This window comes from Barbus barbus (assembly GCF_936440315.1).
Source record: "Barbus barbus genome assembly, chromosome: 30".
Taxonomy (NCBI): Eukaryota; Metazoa; Chordata; class Actinopteri; order Cypriniformes; family Cyprinidae; genus Barbus; species Barbus barbus.
In genome coordinates, this window is record NC_136758.1 from 22,003,590 (window position 1) to 22,016,626 (window position 13,037).

The following is a 13,037-nucleotide window of genomic DNA, read 5'->3' on the forward strand; positions in this document are numbered from 1 at the left end:
ATTTTCACAGATTCTGCAAGGGGTTCCCAAACTTTCGCATGCCACCTTATGGCAAGAATAGTTAAAATATCTTTTTTTTTTTTCTTTTGAGGATTGAAACCTTTCAGTCCCCAGATTTAAAAAGAAGAAAAAAGATGACTAAAATTAGCAGAAAACATCTCATACAAAATTTCATTAAATGTACAAACTACCAACCATGAAACATGGAATTCACCAAAATAATTAATACGATGGAAATTTAGACTTGTCCAGCATGTTCCATACAGCTTTATTGGACAAGGAATCTCTCCAGGTGAAAATAAAAGACAAAATGATACTCATGCATGAGCAAGAGAAAGACTGATTAGGATGTAGAGAGAATGGAAAGAAAGCTAAAGCTGTGGCTGCTTTTTGTCTCAATGCATTTTTTATGAAATGAGACAGAATCTCTTACTAATGATACTGAATCCCTAACTAATGATGCTTAGGAGCTGTCCGTTATCTCACTTCTTTTCCAGGCCTCATTAACAGACCTGGGAGGAATACTGCATGGGACAGATGATTACAATCATCACTTCCCTCTGTCTGTTTCAGACACGTTATATTTTCCTGATTAAAATCCAAGTCACTATCTTGGAAATGATTCATTGCTGTGGCAAGTTGGGCAGGTGCAGGAACGTGTCTGCAGATGTTTTGCTGGTAAGCACAATGAAATGATTCAGAAGCTTTACTAATGGAACCGTGGGACTGAAAAACACAAATTGTTGAGTAATTCGGTACTTCATGAGACAGTAATTTGCGTAAACTGATCACAGAAAAAACATGCTAATTTGTCTTCAGACAAGGTATAAATGTACAACACCACAAAGAAAGTCAATGCAAAAGAACCATTTAGTCCATGTGATCTGTGTGCGTTTGCACATTCAAATATGGCACAACATAACACATTCAAAATGTGGTACATTCAAATATGGCACAACACCCTATAAGCTTGTTGTCAAAGATGCCAGTTGTCACTGGTCCTTGTGTGTCTTGTAACTGACCACGACTTTCTAAATATGAAAGTGTGTGTATACAAATTGCACCAATGAGATTCGAGAGCTACGGCAAAGGATAAGACTATCAGCAATTGAGCAATTGACTTAAATGTCATTCTATTTCTAACCAAAGTGGTAATATAGGTTCAAAAGACTTAAAATATAACGCATGGCTCATTTGGACCACTGTCATGTTATGCTTATGTTTTTTTTTGTTTTTTTTAAGCATGGCATTTCATGGAAAACAGCAGCACAGACATTCTGCCAAACGTCTTCTTTTTGTGATATACAGAAAAAAAAGATGTCATATAGGTTTGAAAGTGGGACAGAATTGTCTTTTTTTTTGGTGAGCTAGCCTAATTTGTGTTTGAGTAAAATGTCTGACCAAAAGTCATATTCACTGAAAGGAAACACCAAACACATGCAGAGAAATATATGCTTTTATATAGGTCTGAAATGGAAAGTGGAAAATCCCAGGAACCCTGCCGTCTTTGAGTAAGGTTTGCATAGTCTCATGTATAAACAGTTTCAACTGTTTCCTGTATTCTGGCTGCCTTTGAGGGGGGTGGAATGCACAGGGTGGAGAGACAACTGGGGGTGGAATAGTGTCTCTATGAGAAAAAAAATGCATCTGGACGTTCTTTCCACCGAGAATAAACACTGTCTGGTGACCACATAATCATAAACAATGAATCATACAGCATGTATAGCCCTTGCTATCATAACTGATGTATATGCACGTCATCTTTGTCCATTACAAATCCAGTAACACACAAACACCCTGTGAATAATGGCTTTTGGACCACTGCTCTCTTGTTAAACATGTTACTGTAGGTCCAGTAATTAGGATTCAAAATGTAGCCATATGCAATTTATATGCACCAGTTTTTTATGTGTAATAATAGAGCAGGTGCAGGATGGTCATTTTGCATTACTGGTGTTTCACAAATCATGATATATATATATATATATATATATATATATATATATATATATATATATATGGCATTAATCACTTTAACATTGTTACAAAAAAATAATTCCAAATAAATATTCTAATGCTTTCTGTTCATTAAAAAATCCTGAAAAATAATGTACCACAATTTCCACAAAACTGTTAAGCAGCACAACTGTTTTCAACATTTGATAATAATGAGAAATGTTTTTTGAGCAGAAAATCAGCATATTAGTATGATTTCTGAAGGATCATGTGGCACTGCAGACTGGAGTAATGACTTTGCCACCACAGGAATAAATTTCATTTGAAGTTATATTTTGATTGAAAACAGATCATTTAAATATTAAAATATTTTACATTATTATTATTAATAATAATAATAAATGCAGCCTTGGTGAGCATGAGACTTTTTTCCAAAAACATTAACAAATTTTACCAACCCCAAACTTTTGAGCAACAGTGTACATATATGCCTAATAAAGAAAACGATTCTTATGATAAAGAAATCCTAATAATCTGCAGATCTTTATGCTGTGCCATTATTAGACTGGACTGCAGGACTGTGAGAAAATCAAAAAGCAAATTAAAATGACAGTTTAGAGAGTGCAAAGAAAGAGTAAGATGATGAATTGTACAATTATGTTTCTATAAACAAGTGGAATAAATTATTTTCTTATTTGTGTTAGTGGGCATAGAACTGTTACTCAATGACACAATGATTTATTCTGTGGTCTTTGAGTCATAGGTAAAATAAAAACAAATAGTGTGCCCAAGCAGTACTGATGTTTTAGTCACTTTCCAATGCCCTGACAGATTCCTGAAATGAGGAAGGTTTTTTAATCCAGAATAAATACATAATTTCCATTAATTCATCTATATTTTCATCTTTCTAAATCCATTCATATTTTAATATGCTTTTTTATATTTATTTTTATATCCAAAGTTAAAAATTAATAGTAAAATCTATATGGAACAGCATTTACTGTACACGGTCAGTAAGAAAACAAATCTACAAAACAACATGTTTATCAGGGAGTATTATCTCATATTTTAGCCAGAAGCAATGGTTTTAAAGTTAAAACTACTTAATAATTGTTTTGTTTATTACAAACACCCAGCTTTTCGCTTCACAAGACATTAACTGAGGGGATCATGTTGATTACTTGTGGATTATTATTTTTATTTTTTTTGCAGCTGTTTCTGACAGCACCCATTCACTTTTATTTTGGGGTGAACTATTTCTTTTATTCGACCATTTTTAGCTTTGATAATACAGACTTTAGCATATTTTAATGGTTTCAAGCTATTCAAGCACAAAAATAGCCTCAGCCAGTAAACTGGCTTTGTTGGGCAGTGTTGCTTTATAAAAATTAATGATTTGTATATTTATTCTAATATTTAGAAATTCTCGTTTTATTTTTGTGTTATTTACAGTATGTTGCTATGCGATTCCTTGAGGTTCTGGGTGCTTTTTAGGACGTTGTCTCCTTTAATGTAAGTCTATGGTTTTTTTCACCTCTTATCAGCTGTCATGAGAATTTGTCTTATATGTAAGAAAAGTACCAGCACACCTCTTCTTGACAAGCTGTGTGATATGAATTGTCATTCAGGACCGTAGCACGAATGGTGCAGGATGAGTTATGGAGTGAAGTTTAAAACCTTGAATGTAAGCAACATTAATAGTGATGCTTGCTCTGCAAAACTCACCGCCACGATGCTAGTGCACATGCTTTGAACATGTTTCCACACTGTTGCACCATGACCCCGCACCGAATTCAGACCAAAGTGTCTTTCTAGATTTGTTATCAAGCCCTTAACGCATCAAAATTATCTGGGATTTCCATGTACAGCTATTTCACAGGAATTCTACGGTTTCTGTGAAAAGATTTAAGTTTAACAGGAGTGTTCACTGCACGCTGTGTACTGAGCAAACATAATGTCTCACCACACCAACACAGACTCAGTTACACTCTGTTTTGGAGCTGGACACGTAGTGACAGTCCATACAAAATGTATTGAATGAAAGGGCAAAACACTCTCATGCCGTCCCAGGAGCACAAAAATGTGTTGAGTGGGCGGAGCAGACATTGTTTGCCAGTCAAGTTTGTTTTATCAGGAGTCCATAGAATTACTGTCAAACCATGTTTAGGAGAACATGTAATCCACGTCAAAACCTGAGGTTTATTTTTCACCACAATAGAAAAGAAAGATTTAAAAATAGATAAATAAATAGCACATTCAATTTCAAATAAGTGGATGAAATATGATGCCATTCTGTGGATAAAAACATGTTTTTAAAGAGCATCACATTAATTATCATAGCATTTATTATGCAACAGCATCATAAACCCCAATAATGAGCAATAAAACATGCTTTTATTCCACAAGAACTTTAATAGTGACGCTTCATTGATTTTGTACCTACTCCAAACGGTTAAACAGAGGACATGCGGTGCTTCCAAGTGTCAAGTCTTAGTGTTTTACCATAAATAGAGGAGAAAGCATGCGTTACAATGTTAGCTACTATATGAACCCATGGGAGACACTTTAACAGGTTACGATTAACTGTTACAGGCATTACATAACTTTCAAAACCACTTTGGCAGGGGGGAAAGTGCACCGTACCAAAACAAAGAAGACCATAACCTTACATAATAATAAGAAACAGCTCAAGAAAATGACCGCCAGTGAAGAAATATGATCCGAGCACTTACGAAACATTTGACTTTTCCCATCAATTTTTAGCAGCATGCATGCAACAGAGGTCTACCCCCTCTACCCCCAAAGATTTCCAAGAAATCATTGATCGGTTACTTTAATCTCTCAGTAATCAAGATGATCCTCCACCTCTCATACAACCAATGAACCCATGAACTACCTAGTGCTAGCGTTCTATAGTAATGAGCTGGCACCGGCACCTGAACCAGAACAATGTCTCCCCTTTGCATCCAGCCAGACATCAGATCTTCCTCTGCTATCCAGACAGTCTGCACTCATGCCAGGTTTATGGATTAATATAACCCTCTCCTCTCATTACCGCTGACTCGCTGAAGGGTAAAACATACACAGAACCCGTGATTCAGGGTCCTTTCTTTTCTAAAGGCTTTCATTAACACCAAAATACATTGTTTGTGTACAAAAGCCTTTGTCCTTGTGGTCAGAGCCTGTGTTACAATGAACAGAATGTCCTGTCCTGGGTGAGCTGCTATAGAAAAACAAGTCGCATGAAAGTTTGGAATTGTCAACCCAAAACCCCCCTCCCCCAAAGCAACCCCCAATCTTGTGTCCTTTTTTCCCATTTAATCCACTTTGAAAAGAAATTAACATGAAGTGCTGGTAAATGAAACATTGAGGGCTACATTTTCCCTGTTTGGCCAAGTGAAATTAATACACAGAAAAGAAAAGAAAAAAATGAATGCAACTCATAAATAAATGTAGACATTACCGTATTAACAAAGAGCCATTACGGTATATTGCAATATGATCAAGTTACATTATTTCAACATTGATGCAATCAGAGGAAAAAAATAAAAATTTGCTGAAAAAGTACTCACCGTCAGACTAGCATGAGTAGATGAGTTTGTTTCTTCATAAGTGAAGTGAAGCGAAGTGACATTCAGCCAAGTATGGTGACCCATACTCGGAATTCGTGCTCTGCATTTAACCCATCCAACGTGCACACACACAGCAGTGAACACACACACCGTGAACATACACCCGGAGCAGTGGGCAGCCATTTATGCTGCGGTGCCCGGGAAGCAGTTGGGGGTTCGGTGCCTTGCTCAAGGGCACCTCAGTCGTGGTATTGAGGGTGGAGAGAGCGCTGGACATTCACTCCCCCCACCTACAATTCCTGCCGGCCAGAGACTCGAACCCGCAACCTTTGGAGCACAAGTCCAACTCTCTAACCATTAGGCCATGACTTCCCCAAATAAGAACAGATTTGGAGAAAGATTTGCTCACCAATGGATCCTCTGCAATGAATGGGTGCCGTCAGAATGAGAGTCCAAACAGCTGATAAAAACATCACAACAATCCACAAGTAACCGACTTCAGTCTATCAATTCATGTGTCATGAAGCAAAAAGTTTTACATTTGTATGAATTCAGCATCAAGGCATTTTAACTTCAAACTGTTGCTTCTGGACAAAATACAAGTCCATAATCGATATAATAAATACTTCCTCCAGTGAAAAAAGTACATCCTCTGTTGTCCTCTCACATGAAAATACAGAGACATTCGGACTGTTTTCACTTGTAAACAGTGCTTGATCTGTATGCGTTTCTCTTCTAGATCAGTCAAGACCTTAATGGGCACTTAATGAACACCTTTTTTAGCAATATTCTGGATAGAGAACTTGCATTTTAGCAGGTTTGAAGTTGAAAACACCTTAAAAATGGATTTGTTTATTACAGACATGCCGCTTTTCACTTCACAAGACATTAATTGATGGACTGGGGTCATGTGCATTAATTGTGGATTATTGTGATGTTTTTGTTAGCTGTTTAGTCTCTAATTCTGACAGCATCAATTTACTCCAAATCTGTTACAAATGAATAGAAAACTCAACTCATCTTGCATGGTCTGAAGATAAGTACATTTTCAGTAAATGTTTTTGGGTGGACCATTCCTTTAATAAACAAATAAAAACTGAACACAGCAAATTACAGTTACAACATAAATTCTGCAGCATTAACTAATTCTAGTAAAGCTTTGAATTAAAATAAAACTTTTCTATTTCTATTTTTCATGCTCCAGATTCAAACACAGTCAGATTTTTCCAACATAAATGAAAAGTAGCATTGTTCATAAACTAGTTAAGTAATAAGGAAGAATTAGGGTTTATATATTAAAATGTTAAAACCATTATCTAATGTATCTGTTACAGTTGCATGCTGGGCTAAAGGAAGCAACACAATCAAGAATCTCCAAAAGTTCAGGTCATTGAGGGCACTGAGCGTATCCTCCAGACATGGCATGACTTCCAAAGGGTGAGTAAGTTCTATGTAACACATATGGCTCAAATAAGTTCCATGAAGGGTTTTTTTTTTTTTTTTTTGCACCATACCATACCTCAACCCATGTGTTTGACTATTCAGAGTTAATTTAGCTTTAGATCTCACCCAAGCCACCTCAAAAATATCCTTTTTATAGTACAATGGCAGGAAAATGAATGTGACTTTAATAAAAAAAACATTGTTTTTCCTAAAACAGTTAAACACAAACACCATCCCATAAGTCATTTCTTTCCAATATCTGATAATCTAAATCATGCAATAAAGCTCAGAAAACGCACAGATCAGTATGTTTTAAGGTACAAAGAGACTTTTGGTAGGTATATTAACATTTTGTCATTATAACTTGATTACATGAGTTGTACAATATGCCATCCCATTGTTACCATATTTTTCATAGTGAATTTCTAGAACAGCAGTCTTAAATTTAATGGGATATTTTTACAGTACAATTATAATTGCTATATAGCTAGTCATTCACTTTGGTAGGTACATTAACAATAACAAGAACTCCTGATGATGGTCTTGCTTCAGAGTTTTCTACAGTAAAAGATGAATTCCTCTGCAAACTGAAATTGCTATTGCTCTATCAGTGTATAACAGTTGTGGCACAAAGTTTATCATCTCTAACATTCATCAAATCTTGACTGGAACAAAGTCTTTCAAAATAATACTTGGACTTGAAAAAGAACAGATTTTAAGAGAGAGAAAGGGGGTGTGAAGAAGTTGTTTATCAGTTAATGTAGGATGTTGTGGTAGACACTTTGGCATCAAATGGCAATTCAACTAACGATCTGGCTGAAAGCTGCTCTTTACTCCACTGACTGGCATGCCTGACACCTGGAGGTCGCAGGTTCACTTTTTCTGGAACGAAGCAAACGAAAAGGAGAAGATCAGAGACTGTCGATCACAGAGTGAAGCCCTTGTTTATGTCTCAACAAAACTGACAGCAGAGCATCACTCCAAACCTGAACCTGGGTCAGCCCACCTATAAATAGCAGTCTGTGTGATAAGAGAGTCTGAATGTCTGGCCAGATTTGATATTAACTGGTTTAATGTCTCATCCCTATAGAGATTGGTAAATCTCTGTGGGTCATTGCCAAAATATTTTTCATCCCAAATGACTAAAAAAAATGCAAGCGTTTTATCGCTTAACAGAAATCATTCTAACATTGGGTGCTTTTTAATTATCAAATTTTATTTAAAAAAATGCATGACATTCTAAAATTATACAGTACACATAACACACTTACCATTTAACTGCAGAATACACGTGATATGCAAGATTCAACAGCCTCCGTTGAAAAAAAAAAAAAAAAAAAACTTGTTACTTCATTAACTGTTCAGTGTGTGAAACTCATCATGTTCTCTCCTGCTCTTCTGCTGCTCTGGGTTTCTGTTTTTCTCATCATGAGAACTGGCCTGCTCTGGTGTAAAGAGGAAACAATCAATGCACTGAGGGAGAAAAAGTGGCGGGTTCAACCACAGGTCTTGACAACGTCATGAGGATCTTTAATACATGTAATAAATTCTATGTTTAACCTGTAAATGATGCCGTGAAACATGTCCATCCATACAAACACATACATACAAACATCCATTAATTTTCCAAGCCGCGTCGGGATACTGGAATATATATTTGAAAAATTGTCATTCTGAGATGACATGCTTCTATAATCATTGCTACTTGGCCTGCTATTACATGTTTCCCTGTTTTACACAACATGTTGCTATTATTGGTATTGCATAAATGCTAATACCTTAAACCTGTATATAAAGCATTAAAAAGGTATTCATAATGTGCAGTGCAAACCACAGGCATTATAAATGCATTGCTTTGCATGTTGTTGCATGTAATATCTAGTAATTTTTTATTGCCAAAAAAAGGATTAATGCCTGTGTATGTAATGCCAATATACTCATTTCAAATGGAAAATAAATTTGCCTTAAGAACTTTGCAATAACAATGGGTGTGTAGCTTAGAATACCTATCGGATTGAGAGTTTCATAGATAAAGTGAGAGAAATTTATGGGTTGTAGAGGATCATAACTCGTTCTTAGCTATTCTTCACTTAAGTCATGCCTGTGCTGATATAAATCTTTTTACCAAATGAACTACGTAAAGGGGAATTCCACCCAGTTTCAATATTTTTAATAGTGAGTTCTTTATCCTACAGCTGTTTATGGGACGTAGGCAAATATGCTCTGCTCTGCCAAAAGTAGGAATCAAGAGATCCATCCATAACACCTTTTGGCTGTTAAGCTAAAGCCTCCCAGCTTGAGAGAAATGGCTAGTTAGGAGTGTTGGTCCGAGGCCAAGCATATCTCTGGACAAGACAGCTGTATCAGGCTGAAACTTGGGGTTTCAGAGTCAGTAAATGTGTATTTTTACCCTGAAAATGAAGAGTTAATTGTCTCTGTAAGGTGCTGCCACATATTCTTAACTGTAGGTCAACGATACACTTTAAAAAATAAAGGCTCCCAGGTGAGTCTTTGCAGTCTGGAGTTGAAATACAGTTCTTTGTAGATTAGAAAAGATATAGGTTTTTTAGCACAACATAATGGTTTCTGGGGTCTTAAAAGCACCAGTAGTGTCTTCGCTGATTTTGTTCTTACAACCCTTTTGCTTGTCACTGGAAACGAAAATTTGCAGACAATTTACTCGCCCTCAGGCCAAGATGTAGATAAGTTTGTTTCTTCATCGTTACCAATTTGGAGAAATTTAGCATTACATCTCTTGCTCACCTATGGATCCTCTGCAGTGAATGGGTGCCGTCAGAATGAGAACCCAAACAGCTGATAAAAACATCACAACAATCAACAAATCATCCAAATAGCTGTGTTTGTGTGAGAAACAAATCCATCATTAAAATGATTTATCTTTATCGGAACTTTTTTTACTTCGTTTTTCTTTGTTGGTGAACTATTCCTTTAATGGTGAGGGTTGATTTATTTATTTTTTTTATATATATACACATACATGCCATTGTCAATGAGAATGTCATTTTGTGTGAGTTTTCCCTAATGCTCTATTTTGACTGACATTTTGACCTTTTATTTGACAACTGAGTCTGTAAATCCAGATCCATAATATGGCTATTTTTCTCTTTAGATATAATCATTTGCCACAGTATAGAAGGGATTACCTATTTTCACTTTCAAACAAAACTCACCTATAAAGGCAGAGGGTCTTTTTGTCCCGAGACTGGATTATGTTGTGAGTGACATCAACAGTTAAGGGATTAAATGCAGCTTCAGTTTGCCCTTCGGTCCTTGGCATCCCAGTGTCCTCCTGTAGAATAACACTGAGGGCTTATATCAAATTCAGATGGTTTGGTCTGGAAGTCAGTATTATGTCATACGAAGTGCCTTTTGTTCTCTTCCCTTTTTGTAAAACCAAAACAACATAAAAAATAATACAGAACAGTTGTACTGGATTGTAAGTGCTTTCACTGTCATTCATAGGTCATTATTAATCATATGCTATTATTTCACCAGAAGTGTCCAATATTTTTGTAAGAGAACAAGAGGAAGACAGTTAGATAGCAAGAGAGTTGGTAATGTTGCATAATAGAGGTGTAAGGCTTAAATAACCTTTCCGTCCAAACAGTCAGTCTGATGTTGACTCAGTCCACCTCCTGACCTAGACAGACGCTAGCTATTAAAAGTTAATAGCAGTAGTGCTGACACTGAAACATTTGAAATACAAGCAACACCACAACTGCTGAAAAACCAAGTGTACCAAGGGACTGAATGTTCTCTCGTGCATTTGCAAACATGTTTATTAGCGAACTGAAAAGAAGTTATATCTAGTAACATTCAATTTGAATAAATCTTAAATATTGCACATAACCACAATGTTTCATAAAATGACATCAGTATTACATCAAGAATGGTATTACAAGAGCTCTAGTCTAGATCAGTGGTTCTCAACCTTTCTAACTTCAAGGCCCCCCGTTATCAGTCAACACTCAAAAAGCGCCCAAAGAAACTAGAACTGCAAATACATTAAAACTGAATATCAATGAATATCAAAACACGAAATTAATGCTTTAAAGCACTACTCATTTATTAAAGCAAAACACGTTTTATTTATGCTGTAAAGCTTATTTGGCATTGTAATTGTAGCATTTGAATAGATTTTATTTTAAATGATTATCATCTTTATCATGATTATCATCAACTGGTTTAAGAACCACTGGTCTAAACATAGGCCCCTCCAAAAGCACCCATGATGTTGTTCCCATGAGCTGAGCTTCCAGAAAACCGAGTACTTTTCAAGAGCAAATAAAATATTCCATGTTCATGACCCCTGGTTGGCAAAGTGAGACTGTGTCTGTATATCGCGTCTTTGTTCATTAATTAAAGCCAATAAACAGGCCACTGTCATAAGAAAATCTGTGTCAGGACAACATTTGACACAAATCGTGAGAGAAAGGAGGAAATGAATAGAAAGGCTGCAGGAGAAAGATTCAATTAAAGTGTTTACGACAATTAATGTCTCACACTTGAATGGCATGACAGCCGGAGAGTGAGTGGACAGGAATTGTGGGTGATTATATCATGCTGCATGAAGCTGTAATACAATAGAGACACTGTTTTGTGTCTCTATTGAACTACATCTTGCAAGCACTCACAAGGGCAATGCTTGCTTTCTGATTGGACAACTGTAATCTGAATTGTTGATGCACTTCATTTAACATTCTGAACAAATCAAAGAGTTCCATCCACCTGGAGGTTATTGCAAAAGCTCTCATACTCAGAAAGACAAGACTGGCAGACTTACCATATCTCTTTTAAGTTTCGCATCTCAGGGCAATTGGGAATCCTATCATTGTAATACAATTCACTTGCAGTGCAACAGAAATACTGCTTGTAGATTATAGGTTACAGAGCAGCTTTGCATACATTCAATCAATACTACACTCAAAATGAATGCTTGTAAGACTGCTGAATGAGACAAAATATGAATGCAGAACTAAAGAATGTAAAATTAGTTATTGAACACAATGTAGAAATGATGTGAGACAATGAAAAGGTGTTGAATGAGTACAAATCTTCAGTATGAACCTATTGTTCCTATTATTACACAGTGACCTAATTTTATCTCTCACAATTGCAACACAAAAAAAGTCCAAATTATGAGATAAAAAGTTACAATTACCTTTTTTTGGGGGAAAAAAAAGAATTGCAAGATGCAAACTCAGAATTCAGATAGAAAGAGTCAAAAGTGTGAGATGTAAACTTTTTTTTTTTTTAAGGTAATTGCAACTTTTTATCTCACATTTAAAACAAAATCGCATTCTGTGTGTCCTGAGGCAGTTGTTTTGTATGTTGTAATGGTCTGTTTTTTCCTGGTGGAATCCTTAAAATAATACACAGGTAAATTTGTAAAAAATTCTATTAACTCAAATCAATATTTAATATTCCCATATTTATTCATTTGGTGAAATATAGAATCTGCAATGAGAAGACACGAAGTGTCACACAAACAAGGTGTAAAATACTTTTAAGTAAGGTCAGAACAGAGGAACAGAAGGGGTGGGATGTCACGAAAAGAGGAAGTGGACCATGAGTCAAGAGGGACAGCAGCAGAGGAGACAAAATGAGAGGAGGGAGCCAAGAGCCAAGAGGATTGGAAGGAAGTTGTACATCCAAGGAATGGAAACATATTGGACACTACAATGGCCATAAACTCCCTAAGAGAGGTCAGGGTTACAGAAAACGGCTGGGGAGATTCAAAGAGGCAAGAAGGCTGTCAGCACAGCAGTGGGGAACCAAGGTGCAACAGGTTCAGCAGAACCCAGAGAGAAGGGTGAGTCTGCTAAAGAGATGTGGTTTATTATATGCACACATGGAGGCCCGGAGGAGGAGAATATGTATATAGAATGAATACATATCCTACTGCTTTTTAATAACGTTAGATTTTGATATGTTCTGTCATATTACATCTGACAAATCACATGACTTTTCTAAGCAATCCATTTTATAATTTTCATAAGGGGGGGGGGGGTTGAATCTCCACATACATTATATAAAAGAATCAGA